The following is a 17,352-nucleotide window of genomic DNA, read 5'->3' as shown; positions in this document are numbered from 1 at the left end:
AAATGTGGCGGCAATTTGACTTTGACTTGTTTACATGCAGTTTAAAAATATCTTTTTTATAAGGATTTTTTTTCCCCTGCTAGCTTTGCTGATGACTTTTCTCATCTTAAAATAAAAGCATTTGAAAGAAAAAAAAAGACATTTAAAGTTGGTTCTAATTTTGGAGGAAGCCAGAATGCATTGCATTGCAGAAAAAAAGAAACATGTATATTCTCAGTATATGCATATATAAAACAAACGGATTGAGGAAGGTTTTTTAACTTGGAATTACAGAATTTAACAGCACTGTATTTTGAGATGGAGCATGTTCTTCAACCCATATTTTTCAGTGTTTTGATTCTTTTGCAGAACTCTTTTTTTTTTAAATTAACTAGCTCCTATTGATGGTGGTGATCATGTGGGGGAGGAGCTCCCATCACGACCTCTCCAAACCTTTTGCTAGTCAAAAAAAAAAAAAAAGTTGTGAGTCCATTTTTGCTCTTATTTCTCAGAAACATTTTACTAGGAAATCTTAGGCTTTTTTCCCCTGCATTTTTTTTCTTTTGACTTGCCAGAGTGATTCTTCTCATCTATTACTTCTATTTATCATTTATAAAGGGCTGCTAGACATACACATCGCTGTACAGATACATACGAGACAGTCTCTGCTCATGGAACTTACAGTCTAGTCTTGACAAACATACATGACAATCAAGAATCAATGGGACATTATAATATTGTGGAGGAGTGGCTAGGATTTAAAGGCAGCCTCAAAAAAGGTGAGTTTCTGCACTGGATTTGAATGTGGCCAGGGAGGGAGCATAACACACTAACTCAGGGAGTCTGTTCCGGGCACAAGGCACTCATGATCTGATTAAATGCAGGGGTGTGTTTTCCCATTGTGGGGTGGAGGTTTCAAGGTTTAGACCAGTGATCTTACTTTGACTTTTATCAGCAGAGGGGGGGGGGGGGGGGGGCACTCCGTCATTTAAAAAAAAAAATCCCTTGCAGTTGTTTGCTACCAGACAAGCAGGGGCGCACAGAGAGTGCTTTGTGCCTTGTGACAGAGCTAACAAAATGGAACAGAAGAATTTGCATGAAGGCTAGGAAGTAAAAACCAGAAAGGATGGGTTGGAGGAAAGTTCTCTCCTTTCTTGTGGAAGTGACTTGTGCTCTGTGATTTTGTGGAGTGCAGCTGGGAGGAACCAAGGGGGGGGAAAGTCCCTTTTCCTTCTCCCCAAGGGATCCAGAGGGTGGAAAGGCTGTCCCCTGGGAGCACCCACTGTGCCAGCACCTCCAGACAACAAGACTTTCTCTAAACTCGTCCCACTAGCAAGGGGCACCGCAGGAAGCTTATCGGGTGAGCCAGTCGGTCATGATGGGTAAATCGATGGACCTGTGCCCTGCTTCCCATGCCTGACCAAGGAATCCTCTTAAAGAGGAGAGCAGTCTACTTTCTTTTGAAACAGATCCTGCCGCCGGACAATGCGGTGAGGATGCTGCACCCTGGGGACTCTTTCTTGAGCCCTCTGCCCGCCATGCAGGCTCCCAGCATTTGGGGGAAAATGACATCATTCAGAAGCCACCCAATTCGTCGGCACTCGTGCATCTGGTAGGTCCTTGAATTTGCCTATTTCCTTACATACCCACATGGCTGTGTTTTTAAATTTTAACATAGCAGAGCCCTGCTCTAGTGTTCAGCTCCAGCGATTTGAGGTTGGCCCTTCATCCCTGCGGTAGCTGCATGTATGCTTTTAGAGGTTTTGGTTTTTTTAAGTTTTCCTGTTGGTAACATCCTGAATGCAAGAGGGCATTCCCAAAACTAAGATATTTTAAATTCTGCATCCCTCCAGTATCCTCCAGCAGAATAAACTAGCCTGTTACTGAGAGATATCAGTGGGTACTGTGTGGTACGTTAATAGGGACATATGGTGGTTCTTAGCAAAGGCAGATATGACAGATACTTGCTATGTGTTCATTGTTCACCACTCCTCTCCACCCCACTATCTGGCATTTTGCTGGATTCTCGAATGCTTTTCTGTCTTTTTTTTTTCCTCTGTTTGCTGGAATCTCTTCAGCATCATGAGAGTCTAGGGAATATAATGAGGGTTTCTAATAAGTCTTCTCGTTTTATTGCAGCCCATGCATCCATGCAATATTGACCTGAAATGTTTAGGAGCTAGGGTAGGGATATTTTTCCCCCTTTTTAGACACATTGCTTCTCTTGCTTGCATGAAGTGTGCAATAGGATTGTGTTACACAATGTAATGCTGGTGGGTTTCCTGATTTGTACCTTAATGGGTTTTCCCATTTTGTGTTTGTAGAAAAATGCTTGGTATATCTGGCCTAGAATGAACTTCTGGTTGCCTTTCCGTGTTTGTCTGTGAGGCAGAAATCCAGTATTACACAGATCTGCGCACCAGGCAGCAGGGATTTGGATCATTGCTAACGTTAAATGTTACCTTTATCATATTCCTTATATTCATGTGATGGAGAATCTGGTGCAAGAGATAATGATGGTGGGGCTGCTTGGCAATAGTGATCGCAACATAATCAAATTTAACATAATTACTGAAGAGAGAACATTATGGAAAACAACAACAGTAGTATTTTACTTTAAAAAAGGGAGACTATAATAAAATGAAGTTAGCAAAAAATTAAAAGAAGGAGTTGCAAAGGTTAAAAGTTTGCATGCGGCATGGACACTGTTTAAAAACACCATTTTGGATGCCCAGACTAAATGCATTCCACACATTAAAGAAGATAGAAAGGGATCATTGATGTAGTGAGCAGGGCAGGACATGATTCTCTCTGCTCTAGATATGACTTCATTCTATTCACCTACATTCATTGTCTTCCCAACTGCGTTTTTGAGCATTGGTGAAATACCCTAATTCAGTGGCTAGTTTTTCCAGTATGTCTATGGCTACCAGAGCGGTAATGAAAGTTAAGGAGAAAGGGAAGGCCCTGGACTCTAAAATGATGGAGTGTATAGTGGAGCCCAAGGTGGGCTGCTCACTGAGGCAGCAGTTTCAGAGCTTTCAATGGCTTCTGTTACTGCATTAGAGTTGAAATTATTCAAAATAGACAAGATATATGATAAGTTGAAAGAGGTTACCTCGGCGATGACAGCTATCGGGCACTGGGTAACAGAGGCTGAATAAAGTCTCCAATTTGCAAGATGGGCTGCAGATGCACAGCACTAAGAGGATGAAGTTGAAAGAGCTGATGACCAAATATGAAGACAAAATGGAGGACCTTGAGAATTCTTCGAGGAGAAACAATTTGTGCTTTGTTGGTATTCCCAAATCTTTGAAGAAAGCAAAATTGAGAGGCTTCTTGGGAAAAATGGCTCCTGAGAGCTGGGCTCGAATCAATAACAAGGACAGCTGTGAGTTGAAAGAGCGCACCATTTGGACCTATACCTTGCAGCTGGTGGTAGACCACCACTAGTAATAATCCGACGTCTCAATTTCACACATAAGACAGCAGCGCTACAAACTTTGAGGAAGGACAGACACCTGTAATATGAAAACACCAAGGTACTTGCTTTTCAGGATGTTGTGCTGGAGGTGGACCCTTGGGCCGAGGTGGGATTGACCACCGACGGCAGGCAGAGTGGGCTGATGGACAGAGGCCACTGGAGCTTCACTAATACCAGCCCTCGTTCCCCGTGGGTTGATCCTTTGGGTGCAGGGGCCGGCTGGACTTAGGTGGGCCTCTGTATGTAGTCGATGTAGAGATCGGTTCAGCCCAGAGACAGCAGGTGTACAGTCTTAGTCTGGACAAGGTAGTGGCCTGGAGACTCGAGCACCAAAGGAACGGAGGCAGACAGGGGGCACCCGAGCAAGAGCAGGCTGAAGCCTGAATAGACCAAGTCCAGGTGGTAAGCTGGAGAGGTGTCGAGGAACAGGCTTGAGTCAGGGCTGGTGGTAATCCGGAGGCAGTGGCAAGCAAGGCTGAGGTCTGATCACGGAGATAGTCAAGAGTAGTCAAAAAATGCGGAGGTCTGGGTCTGGAGATAGGTAGTAGCGTAGTCAGGTGAAGCAGAGGTCTGAGTCTGGAGATAGGCAGTAGCATAATCAGGCGAAGCAGAGGTCTGGGTCTGAAGATAGGCAGTAGCGTAGTCAGGCGAAGCAGAGGTCTGGGTCTGAAGATAGGCAGTAGCGTAGTCAGGCGAAGCAGAGGTCTGGGTCTGGAGATAGGCAGTAGCGTAGTCAGGCGAAGCAGAGGTCTGGGTCTGGAGATAGGCAGTAGCGTAGTCAGGCGAAGCAGAGGTCTGGGTCTGGAGATAGGCAGTAGCGTAGTCAGGCGAAGCAGAGGTCTGGGTCTGGAGATAGGCAGTAGCGTAGTCAGGCGAAGCAGAGCTTGGAGAGAATCAATGGCGTAGTCAGGCGAAGCAGAGGTTCGGGCTTGGAGAGAATCAATGGTGTGGTCAGGCGAAGCAAAGTCGAAGTCCTTGTAGGCAATCCAAGGAATGGAGTAAGACAAGAACAAGGAGACAGGACCCAGGAACAAACGAGGAACAGGAATGCAGGAGTGAGATGAATCTCTAGGAGGCAACGAGTACTTGACCAGTGAGGAGACCTGTTGCAAAGGCAAAGCTAGGAAGCAGAGCCTGTGCTTTAAATACTGAAGCTGCATTGATGACGTCATCCGGGGCTGCGGCTAGGTTCCCGCTGCGGTCCCTACTTAAACATCAGTGATGCATGCGTGCCTAGGGAGGGGTGTGGCGCTGAGTAGCAGCGTCTCTATGCGGGCCATGCAGAGAGGCCCAATGAGAAGCAAAGGACGTAGTAGCTGGACCGGAACGCCTGGGACCGCAGCAGGGCCAGAGACACCGGGGGAGGCCTGAGGACGGAGCTGACGGCCTACTGCCGCCAGTGAGGAGGAACCAGGAGTTGGAATCACTGTAGAAAGGTGAGGGGGCCGTGCCGCGGGTCTGCTGTGGATGGCACACATAACACAGGATTACTCCTGATGCAAATTTACAGCCTCTTGTTCTCAGTTGCATGTTATGAATGTTTGGTGCTCCCCACTCTGTCATGCAAAGGTGTGGACTTTCTTTAATGAAAAATCTTTGTGATTTGGTTCCCCTAAAGAAGTCTGGGACTTTGTTTCAGCACTGGAAAAGAAGGCCTCTGTGAGACAGCAAAACTGATGTTAGGCCTGTTTCAGAATGCAGTGAGAGGCAAGACTACATGGATATGATGTACTTCAAAGAGTTTACTGGATTTTTGCCATGGCTTGCTGTGTTAGTGTCTGCTTATTCCTCTCTGCCATTACACTATAGATTATTTTGAGAAGTATGATGTAGTATTGTGCAGGATTTGGTATTCTTTTGGGTTACATGGGTAGTGGATACAGGTTAGGAAAGGTGATGCTGAAACATTGTAATGCTAAGGGATGTAGAGAATTGTAATTGCAGGCTGGAGAGATGGAGTGGTACTCTATGGATTCAAAGAGCAACTCCGCAGAGAGTGAGAAACATAGGAAGTGATGGGAAGAATTAGGGGGGATGTGATGAGCGCTATTAGTTTCAATCTTCGTTGGACGCGCGTTATGGAGGTGCTAATCTCCTTATTTCCTAGCGTGTAGCAGATGGACTCAGGACCAATGGGTATAGTGTACTCCTGATAGCATTTGGAGACGGATCAGATTTCAATTTGACGTCAGCCCCAGTACATATACCCCTGGAGGAAGTGTAGCTCTTCAGTATTTTCCGTCTCCATAGCAGTTAGGGACTCTATGCACGATTGCACGAGTAATTTCACCAAAGAAAACCAAAAGAATAAGAAGAAATCTTACCTCTACAGACGAGCCCCGCTCTCCTGCGGGGGCACCCATCGGGTCCCTCCCCCAGTTGAGAATTCCCGAGGTGATTTCCGCGATCCCTCGGAAGTAAGCTTCTGTCCGGCGGCCGACCCTCGCCGGGGACCTAGCCCCCGACATCGAGTGAGGCTGAGAGGCAGCAGGTGCAATCTTGAGCGCGGCGGTGAAGGTATTTTCTCTCTCCCCCCGCAGCTGGAGAGCGCCTGGAACGAGACCGGGAAGTGCCGAGGCAAGGTAAGGTAGAAATCTAATTAAAAGTCTCTGGTCCCCAAAGCTCGAGGAGTCGCACAGGTCACCAGCTGGGACCAGTGCCACCAGGTTGATCTGCCCTATCAGGGCTAGACCCCAGTTAGATCCGAGGGTCCTTCCACGTGGAGACCCTCCGAGGTGGTCGCCGTCACCATTTTGATCTGTTCGCCGCCCAGATCTGTGCGCACGGAGATGAGCCGCACACTCAAATACCTTGTGCGCACAACATCGCGTGCAGCCAAGTGCTTACTGTGCCGGGCGCACAACTCGATCTGTGCGCACAACAGTGCGCACCAAACCTATGCGCACAACTGTATTTTACGCGCACAAGCCATGGCACCACCGGAAAAGAAACTCAAGGCTCAGGGCCTTTGCCCAGCATGCCACATTAGAGCTGCACAGCATGAGGAGGCCACGGCCCTGTGTATACAGTGCGAAGAGGCCCTAGGGGATCCAACTCATGGCCCTCCCCAGCCGGTACTGGATTCCAGCCTCTCGAACAGTACGCCGGACCTAGCATTGCACAGTGGGACCCCCCCCCCTCAAACGGGGCTCCCCAGAGACACGGCGCCCCTTAGTCTAAACCCAGCATCTATCTCCTGGGTGGAATTCTTCAAAGGTCTGCATACCTTCGTCCACATGCAACCGGGGCCTCCTATAATATGGCCACAAGCTCCGCTATAGGACCTCAATGTCCCGGGACCCTCTATGCCCAGGGAGGTGATCCCACCATCCACAAGCCCCACCTTCGGGAACACGGACAACTCGGATGAGGATTCAGAACCCCTGGAGGAAGGGGAACTCCCTCCGGGGACAGAGCCACACGAACCATGAGACGCTTCTTCACCAAGGACAAGCTTCCAGACCTGGTCACACATAGCTTAAAATCGCTTGCTATCCCGGGCACAAGTGCCTTAGGGGAACCTAAAACGAACCCCCTACTAGAGGGACTCCATCAGACCTCCCGTCATTTCCCACTATTACAAGCCATCTAGCAACTAATTGACCTGGAATGGGATGCCCCGGAAAATACGTTCAAAGGGGGGCGTGCTCTGGCAACCATATACCCTCTGGACCCAGCCGCCAAAGATCTCCTGGCATGTTCGAGAGTGGATGCCATGATCTGCGCGGTCTCGAAGCACACTACTATCCCGGTGGAGGGAGGAGCAGCACTCAAGGATGCTCAAGACAGACATCTGGAATCTATCCTCAAACAGTCCTTTGACGTCTCAGCTATGACTCCAGATCGTGGCCTGCTGTGCTGTGGTGACACGTGCCTGCTTATCACCGACCAGGAACAACACTCCTGGGGAAGCCCTGGAACCAGCAGTATCATTCCTCGTGGATGCAGCTTCTGATCTGGTGCACACCGCAGCTAGAGGAGTGTCATCCACCATGGCAGCTAGAAGACAACTCTGGCTCCAAAACTGGTCGGCCGATGCATCTTCCAAAACGAGACTCACAAGGTTGCCCTTCAAGGGAACTCTCCTGTTCAGAAGTGAACTAGAGAAATTAGCCAACAAATGGGGCGAGTCCCCACTGCCGCGGCTACCGAAGGACAGGAATAAGAGAAACCAGCGACTCTTCCCCCGAACTTCCAGGGGCAGAGGTTCACAGCGCTTCAACCCATATAGAAGCACATATCAAGCGGCCCGCCCCGCAGGCCAAAGCCAGTCCTTTCGGAACAAGCACAACAAAAGGGAACCCCAGCCGCACCCCACAATGAAAATCAGCCAACCCATCCAAAGGAAGCCATATTCTACCAAAGATGGGTCGCGATAACTTCGGACAAGTGGGTCCTAGACATCATTTGAGAGGGATATTACCTGGATTTTCCATCACCTCCCCTGGACAGGTTTGTGGAATCCCCCTGCCACGACCCTTCCAAGAGGATGGCAGTGGAAGCTACACTGACCAGATTACTAGCCTTAGAGGCTATAACACCGGTGCCTCCACAACAAATGAATACTGGACATTATTCCATCTATTTTATCGTTCCCAAGAAAGAGGGAAGGTTCAGGCCCATCCTGGACCTCAAGTTGGTCAACCGTCACCTGAAGACTCCTCGCTTCCGCATGGAAACCCTACGCTCGGTAATAAAGGCGATTCAACTGGGAGAGTTCCTTACATCCCTGGATCTGTTGGAAGTCTACCTACACATTCCGATCCATCAAAAGCATCAGCGTTTCCTATGCTTCACGATCCTGGACCGTCACTACCAGTTCCGGGCACTACCATTCGGGTTAGCCACAGCACCCTGTACGTTCACCAAGATCATAGTGGTGGTGGCAGCAACACTGAGGAAGGAAGGAATCTGCATACACCCTTATCTAGACGATTGGCTGATCAGGATGAAATCCCCAGAGGAGAGCCACCAGGCGACCGACAGAGTCAAAACTCTACTGGAGAGCCTTGGGTGGGTGGTCAACACAAGCAAGAGCTGTCTGCAGCCCTCCCAATCTTTAGAATACTTGGGAGTCTGGTTCGACACCAAACAAGACAAGGTCACCCTAAAACCGACAAGGAGATTGAAATTGATGACCCAGTTGCGAACCCTGTTGAGCGAGCTTCACCCCACAGCATGGGACTACCTACAGATCCTCGGCCTCATGGCATCCACACTGGAAGTAGTGCCATGGGCAAGAGCTCATATGAGACCCCTACAGCACTCGCTACCATCACGATGGAATCCACTGTCCCAGAACTACACAGTATGCCTTCAGCTCTCGGACAAAGTTCGGACCCAACTACAATGGTGGCTACAAGAAGACCATCTGAGCCAGGGATCGAGACTATCCTCACCATCCTGGATCCTGCTCACCATGGACGCCAGCCTACGGGAATGGGGAGCACACTGCCAGGAGCTGACCGCTCAGGGACAATGGAACAAAGAAGAGTCAGGGTGGAACATCAATCGCCTAGAGGCCCGGGCAGTCAGACTAGCCTGCCCACGGTTTGGTCACAGACTAAGAGACAAGTCAGGCAGAGTAATATCAGACAACGCCACAACAGTGGCCTAATCAACTGCCAGGGAGGAACCAGAAGCCAACAGGTGTCTCTGGAAATAGACCCCCCCTAATGTCATAGGCGGAAGCGAACCTTCAAGAGATCTCGGCCATCCACATCGCCGGGAGATACAACGTCGCTGCGGATTACCTCAGCAGAGAAAGTCTAGACCCAGGAGAATGGAGGCTGTCGACCAAAGCATTCCAATTGATAGTAAACCGTTGGGGAACACCAACCATGGACCTCCTGGCAAGCCAGTCCAACGCCCAAGTGCCCAGCTTCTTCAGCCACAGAAAGGGAACCTCAGTCCCAGGGAATCGATAACCTGGTACAGACCTGATCACAGGAGACTCTGTTATACGCCTTCCTGCCGTGGCCCCTATTGGGCTCGATCATCCACAAGATAGAACACCACAGGGGACCAGCACTTCTAGTGGCCCCAGACTGGCCAAGAAGACCGTGGTATGCAGACATGGGAAGACTGCTGACAGGGAGCCCCCCTCCCTCTACCTCCACACAGAGACCTGCTCCAACAAGGACCGATCCTCCACGAGGATCCAGCTCGATTCTTTCTTACGGTCTGGCCATTGAGAGGACTCGCCTGAGGAAGAGCGGATACTCGGGGGCAGTAATTGACACCCTACTCCAGGGGTGGGCAATTCCGGTCCTCGAGGGCTGCAAACCAGTCGGGTTTTCAGGATATCCTTAATGAATATGCATGAGAGAGACCTGCATACACACTGCCTCAGTTGTATGCAAATCTATTTCATGCATATTCATTAGGGGTATCCTGAAAACCCAACTGGTTGGCAGCCCTCGAGGACCGGACTTGCCCACCCCTGCCCTACTCCCAGCACGCAAGTTCTCCACATTCCTAACATACATAAGGATTTGGAGAGTATTTGAAGCCTGGTGCGAGGACCGCAACATTGTCCCACGCTCAGTCAAAATTCCGGCGGTTTTGGAATTCCTGCAGAATGGGCTACAGAAGGGATTGTTTCTCAACTCCATCAAGGTACAGGTGGCCGCATTGTCATGCTTCGGAACCAAGAGCGAGAGCGGCAGCATAGCCTCTCACCCGGATGTCTCCCGCTTTCTGAAAGGAATCAAGCAGATTCGACCACCCCTAAAGTGGCCGGTGCCTCTTTGGAACCTCAACCTGGTCCAGGATTTCTTAGCAGGAGCCTCTTTCAGACATCTTTGCGGCCTGTCTCTCTCCCACTATTAACATTGAAGACAGCCTTCCTGGTGGCAGTCTGTTCAGCCCGCCGTATCTCCGAGCTACAAGCACTGTCCTGCCGGGAACCATTCCGCAGACTCACCCCAGGAACCATCCAGTTATGCACAGTTCCATCGTTCCTCCCCAAAGTGGTGTCTCACTTCCATCTCAACCAAACCATCTCGCTACCATCGCCAGATGAGCATAAGAATGTGGAAGAGTCTCACAGTCTACGCCATCTCAACATTGGCAGACTCCTAGTCCGATACCTGGAAAGGTCGGAATCCGTATGAAAGATGGACCATCCATTCGTTCTTCACAGCGGGAAGAAGCAAGGGAAGCGGCCTCGCAAGCAACCATAGCCCGCTGGATCAAAGAAGTCATCAAGGCGGCCTATGTAGAAGCAGGCAAGCCACCGCCTTTACAAGTTGAGGCCCATTCCACTAGAGCCCAGGCAGTGTCTTGGGCGGAAACCAAGATGCTGTCACCCGCCGAGATCTGTCGGGCGGTGACATGGTCCTCCATCTACACCTTCTCCAGGTTTTACCACCTGGATGTTCAGGCTCGAGAGAACACAGCATTTGCAACGGCAGTACTAAGTGGGTCACGGTAGGCCTCCCACTCGGTACGGGAGTAGCTTTTATACATCCCATTGGTCCTGAGTCCATCTGTTACATACTAGGAAATGGAGAAATTACTTACCTAATAATTTCTTTTTCCTTAGTGTAGACAGATGGACTCAGCATCCCACCCATGGCTGCCGTTATTCATGGAATTCTCGAGTGACATCACCGACAGCGAGTGATTCACGGTTAAGCCACGCTTTCCTCCAACTAGAATACCCATCCTACCGGGTGTCGACGTTTCTTGGTTGAGGGCACTGGCGGTTTCCAGCTGTAACCAATTCAACCAGTTCAAGTGCAGGCCCCATGGGCTTCCAGTTCCTCCATGCTGATCTCATACATCGTGAGATCTGCATAGAGAAAGTGCTACTCTTGCACATTCCCAAAGATTACATGTGCCAATCAGTAAAAAGTAATTTTTTTTTTTTTTTACATCTGCTGTCTTATCTTAGTTTTCTAATCGGTTGGTCACAGGCTTTTTTCCCCACCTTCCCTTTCTTATTTTTTTGCCAATTCCTTTTATATTGCCTTTTTTTCTATTTCTTTTCTCTCCATCTGTCTTCTTCCCTCAAACACACAGTCAGGTTCTCATTCTCACATGCTTTCTCTCTCTCTCACACTCACACACAACACACACACACACACACACAGGCTCTCACTGTCACATGCTGTCTCTCTCACACACACAGAGGCTCTCACATGCTGTCTCTGCAAACATTCAGGTCTTCACTCCCACACACAGTCTATCTCATACACACACACAGTCTATCTCATACACGCACACATACACACTCTACAGGCCCTCAGCCTCTCTCTCACCTCTGGGCCTCCTCTTCACGGGCCGCTGCAGGATGGGCTCTGCGGTGGCCCTGGTCTTCTCGGGCCGCGCTGCTCCTCTTCTGCACGTGGCTGATGCTCCTCCTCCTTCCTGCCCGTGCGGCTCCGGCAACATTTTTCTTCCGGCACCTGCACGTTTAGATGCAACTGTTTTCTTCGGGCCGTGGTGACGTGAGCTCCACTACGGCCCTGCTGATCTTCTTGCTTTTCGGGCCCTGCCTCCTCCCTTTTGGGATTGGAGGAGGCGGGTCTCCAGACTTGCCCCGCCTCCCCGCAGCAGCGGCAGCCAATGAACAGTAGCCGGGGAGAGCAGCGCCACGGACCGGCAAAAAACCCCCAACGGCCCGGTCCCGGTCCGCGGACCGGTGGTTGGGGACCCCTGACCTAGGGCACCAGCCATTAGGGGGCAGCAACGTGCAGCCATGTGGGGCAGCAAGCAGAGCCCATCCCATTCACAGCCGAGAGAAGCAGAGTCTTGGCAGGCCACGCGTGGCACCTCTGTGTGTGTGTGTGTGTGAGTGAGTGAGTGAGAGGGATTGTTTGTGTACGAGAGAGCAATGGTGTTAGAGAGAGGAAGGGAGCCTGTGTAAAGGTGCATGTGTGAATGAGACAAGGAACCTAAGTGTGTGAAAAAGAGGGGGATTGTCTGAGTGAATGAGGTTGGAGCCGGGGCCTGGACCAGGAGGACAAGGGGGCAGAGAGGGGGCAGGCGCAAGGCAGAAGGTTCATCTAGGGTGCCTAGTACCCTTGCACCGGCCCTGAATAGATGCAACACATAAAGTGTCCAGGTACTTCCAGTGTTCTCAGATTTATATGAGATGTAATCTGAATGCTCTCTAATTCTCTGGAAATGTCCCTCCAGGCAGGGGCTTGGAACATGGGTATCCTCCTTGGTAAGGAAAGATGATTATACCGTAGTAGCTGGGGAATCCTAACAATGACCGGATCCCTTCCCATAGTACCTGAAGTCCATGTTGAATCCCAAACTGTGTCCTGGGGTGGAAACTCCAGTTGGGAGTCTCCTGATGTTTCCCCCTTGATGATTCCTTTTTAAAAGACAGAAGCTGGCCTCCAGGAGGAAAGGCCCATGTTGGAAACAGTTTCCAAAAGTCTCCAGCTCAGGAGAAAAGAAGAGGGCAGAAAAAATCTCCCTTTCCCCAGTGGTGGAAAAATACAACTTGAAACAACTTGAACCAAGATCTCTTCTCACAAGGGGTGCTGCAACCTCCTCTTATGCAGGTCGAAAAGGTGTACAGACCCTCCTAACCACCCTGAGCAGGGTATTCAGAATGGTCCAGGTCAAAAATGAAGAAAACCAGAAAAAACTGTAAAAAGCTTCTTAAATATCCTTCATCCTTCCAGCCCTATTACAGGAACTGGCTAGGTATCTGCCTCTCTTCTCCTATGTCAGACTGGGGACTAATCCAGAGAGCACACATGACACACATCCTTCCCTACTGAAAGCAAACTACATTTGCCCTCTTCTCTCCTAAATTAGCCCCCTATTTTGCCTAAGGGATATTCAGTTCCAGACAAACTCTGGGGAAGATGCTGTAAGTTTGTCCCTAGACTAGAGACACCTAGTGGAGACGCAAGGCGTTAATAAGGCGTTATGATTTTGCACATAGGAAAGCCTTTCTTGCGATTTTGGTACCTTATATTCAAAATTTGTCTGCATAAGCTGAGAGTGAGATTCTTAACCCTTTATATATGTAAGTTGGGGTGACTGAGGGAGAGGATATGGGGGACTCTGTTCGCTTTGGATGGGGGAGCCGTAAGCTGTATGAAGGGGGAGGTGTAGCGATTCTGGGTGGAAAGGTAATAGTTTGAGGGTTATTCGTGATATAGTTTTTCTCCCAGGACAAGTAGGATGGTAGTCCTCACAGATGGGTGACATCATCAGATGGAGCCCTGTCACAGAATACTTTTGTCAAAGTTTCTAGAACTTTGACTGGCTCACTGAGCATGCCCAGCATGCCACTAACCCTTTGGCCACACGGGGGTCCCTCTTCAGTCTCTTTTTTTCCACGCAGCAGTTGCCTCGCGGTTTAGGAGCTCTGTGAGAATTTTCCTCACACTTTTCCTTATGGAAAAAAATTAGAAGTCCATCTTCATTATTTCACCCTCACTGGGGACCCACATCGCTCTCTGTTCCCTCCGACGCTTGGTAAGTGTATTCCCCGTGATTTGCGGTCGGCTCCCGGGGGCATACCTCTCTGTGCCCGACGGTCACGGACCGCGTGCCACTTTTTTTCGGCATGGTGACCGGGTTTAGAAAATGCCCCGAGTGTCCGAGGATTATGTCCATAACGGACCCGCACAATGCTTGTGTTTTGTGCCTAGGGCCTTTGCACGACATCTGTCGCTGCCTCAGTTGCACACAAATGACCCCCAAAGGCTGGTGCGCTCGACTGGAAAAGATGGAGCATTTGTTTGCTTCCAAACGCTCTGCTCCATCGACTCCAGTACAAGGTGCACCGACCAGAGAGGGTCCATCTACTTCAGAGACGCCCCACCAGGAACACAGTGGAGTGGGTGACCATCCATCCCTGACTCATTGAAAGACATCTATGTCATCGTCCTTGGTGCCAGAGAAGGACCGGACCGAGCATCATGGGGAAACATCGCCACCGGTACCGACGTGCATCCCCGCCCGGTGCTGCCACAGATACCGCAGCGGCATCGACTTCCACTGAGCTGCCTGCGAAGAGGGCCTGGGGAGAGAAGCCCCCATCCTCCTCTGGACCCGGGACTCCGAGGCGTTCCCCACCGATATCGGTGCCGGGTTCTGAGTCTCCACAGACTCCTGTGGAGGCTCCAGTAATGCCTAGCCTGCCTCCTACCCCAGGCGCAGTGTTGTCCACACCAGCCTTCAGGGAGGAATTGGACAGACTGGTCCAGCAGGCAGTGCTGAATGCCCTTTGGGGCTTCCAGTTGCCACCGGCGCTGGCCCCCGTACCGGCACTGGAACCAATGCCCTCAATGTTCGCACCACTCCTCGAGCATTTGGACACCCTTATCGGTGCCCTGCCGACTCAACCTATGCCATCGGACACGCTGGCACTGAGTCGACCATCGAGGCCTCCACAGATCCTGATTCCCATTCTGGGTTCCTCGGAAGAGGAGGCGACTTCTGGCCTGATCCCTGCAAGGGGCCCACCGATGCCGGAACCCATTCCAGGGCCATCGGGACTGTCTGTGCCTAAGCTCACCTCATCTACCTTAGTAACCCTTGATGCAGCCTCCATCGATGCCTTCCCGCCCTTTCGGCTCTGGCATCCTTCCTTCCTCAGGAAGCCCAACGGGAAACTGAGAAACTCCCTATGATCCATGAGAGTATGCATCCTCTGACCATTCCTCACAAGCTTCCGATGAATTGCTCTCAGAGCCTTCACACACGGAAGAAAGGCGTCGTTCTCCTCCGGAAGACCTCTCCTTTGCCAGCTTTGTTAAAGAGATGTCTGAAACCATCCTATTTCCACTGGTAACGGAGGAAGACGCTCGCCACAAAATATTGGAGGTCTTACAATTCGTAGATGCTCCAAAAGAGGTAATGGCGATACGAGTGCACGAAGTTATGCTTGACCTCTTGCACCACCTGTGGGACAATCCGGGTACTGTACCTCCAGTCAACAGAAAGACAGATGCTACATACCTGGTCCAACAAGCGGGGATTTCAAAAAAGCCAATTGCCCCACCATTCAGTAGTGGTGAAATCATCCCAAAAGAAGGCTAAAAGATCCCGTCCACACTCCTCTGCTCCTCCTGGCAAGGAACAGAACACGGATGCATTGGGGCACAGAGTCTTTCAAGGGTCCATGTTAATAGCGTGCATAGTAGCGTACCAATTATACATGACCTAATATAATAGGAATCTCTGGAAGCAAGTCCAGGAATTCGCAGAGACCCTATCATAGCAACATCAAGAGACCTTGTCCTCCATCTTGCAAAAAGGATTGGAAGCAGGTAAACATGAGGTCAGAGCTGCTTACGACTCTTTTGAAACAGCATCCAGAGTTTCGGCAGCGGGCATTAGTGCTAGACGTTGGGCCTGGCTCAAGGCCTCAGACCTACACCCGGAGGTGCAGGACAAACTAGCAGATCTCCCCTGTACAGGAGAAAACCTGTTCAGGAACAAGATCCAGGACACAGTGGCTCAGTTAAAAGACCACCATAAGACCCTGCATCAGCTGTCAACTGTCATCTCAGATACCCCCTCTGTAGCCTGCAGGGATACCAGGAAGCAATTCTACAGGCCACACAGGTATTACCCTCCTGCATCCCGTGCTCGAACAGCTCGGGCCCCTCACAGAAGACACACACGCCAACCGAGAACTCCTAGAGCACAGCCAGCTCCACAAGCTGGTCCTGCAGCTGGATTTTGACTCCTTTTCAGAGAGCACAGCCACCCCCCCCCCCCCCCCCCCCCCGATCCCACAAACTGGTTCACCATTGGGAGGCCGCCTCTGCCATTTTGCAACCAATTGGCACCCAATTATCATGGACCAATGGGTACTGTCCATCATAACCCACGGTTACCATCTAAATTTTTCAGCTGTATCCCCGGACTCCCCACCCATTTCATCGTGGAGCCGGGACGATCACACAGCACTTCTTGAGTCAGAGCTCTCAACCCTTCTGCATGCCAGGGCCCTCAATTCAGGGGAGAGGGTTCTACTCTCGATATTTTCTAATCCCCAAAAAGACCTGCGGCCTCCGACCTATTCTAGACCTTCGTGCCTTAAACAGGTTTCTTCACAACAGAATGGTGTCCCTGGGCACCATGCTCCCTTCTCCTACAGCAAGGGGATTGGCTCTGCTCTCTGGATCTTCAAGACGCTTACGCTCATTTATTTATTTATTTCATTTTTTTTTTTCTTTCAGATTCATATTGCAATCTTCCCTCCTCACCACAAATACCTGCGATTTGTAGTGGGACACGGGCATTATCGATACAAGGTACTGCCATTCGGCCTGGCCTTGGCGCCCCGAGTGTTCACGAATGCCTGGCAGTCATGGCTGCACAGTTATGCCACAAGGGTGTCCATATCTTTCCATATCTATACAACTGGCTAATAAAAAGCCAGTCCAGGCAAGGAGCCCTTGACTCCCTCAGTCTCACCATATGACTTCTACACTCCTTTATAGGAGCAGACCTGGACACCAGAGTGGCCAAAGGGTTCCTACCCAACGACCTCGCAACCACACTGTCCAACCTCGCCAGCTCAATATGTCATTGGCACATAGCCTCGGCTCGCCAACTACTCACTTTGCTCAGCCACATGGAGTCTATAGTCCACGTCACCCCAATGGCACTCATAGCCATGAGTAACACAATGGACCCTAAGATGTCAGTGGAACCAAGCCACTCAACCACACTCGTCCTTTGTCCACATCACCAATCAGCTTTGTTTATCCCTTGCTTGGCGGATGCACAAGGCCAAACTGCAAACAGGTCTTCCCTTCCAGCAATCTGCTCCACAGGTGACCTTAACCACGGACGCCTCCAACCTAGGTTGGGGAGCCCATGTCGAAGGCCTACAAACCCAAGGGGTTTGGACAAAAGCCAAAGCAACCTGTCAGGTCAAATTCCTATTTTGTTTTATT

At 50.4% G+C, this 17,352-nt stretch overlaps 1 protein-coding gene across 3 annotated transcripts in view; it reads left to right on the top strand.

Annotated features, from left to right (window-relative positions):
* PDE4C (phosphodiesterase 4C) overlaps positions 1-17,352 on the top strand; it is a 969,601-nt gene that overhangs the window by 524,057 nt on the left and 428,192 nt on the right. Inside the window, exon 1 of one of the 3 annotated variants that reach the window (XM_029614337.1) lies at positions 679-758. The exons of the other annotated variants lie outside the window; for them this stretch is intronic. The gene's annotated coding sequence lies outside the window, so the exon portion shown is untranslated. Of the gene's footprint in view, positions 1-678; positions 759-17,352 lie in introns of those variants that run through there. 3 annotated transcript variants of the gene reach the window in all.

This window comes from Rhinatrema bivittatum, chromosome 8 (genome assembly GCF_901001135.1).
Source record: "Rhinatrema bivittatum chromosome 8, aRhiBiv1.1, whole genome shotgun sequence".
In the NCBI taxonomy this organism is placed as follows: Eukaryota; Metazoa; Chordata; class Amphibia; order Gymnophiona; family Rhinatrematidae; genus Rhinatrema; species Rhinatrema bivittatum.
The sequence above is the reverse complement of the archived record's forward strand: the minus strand, read 5'-3'. Positions and strand labels throughout refer to the sequence as shown.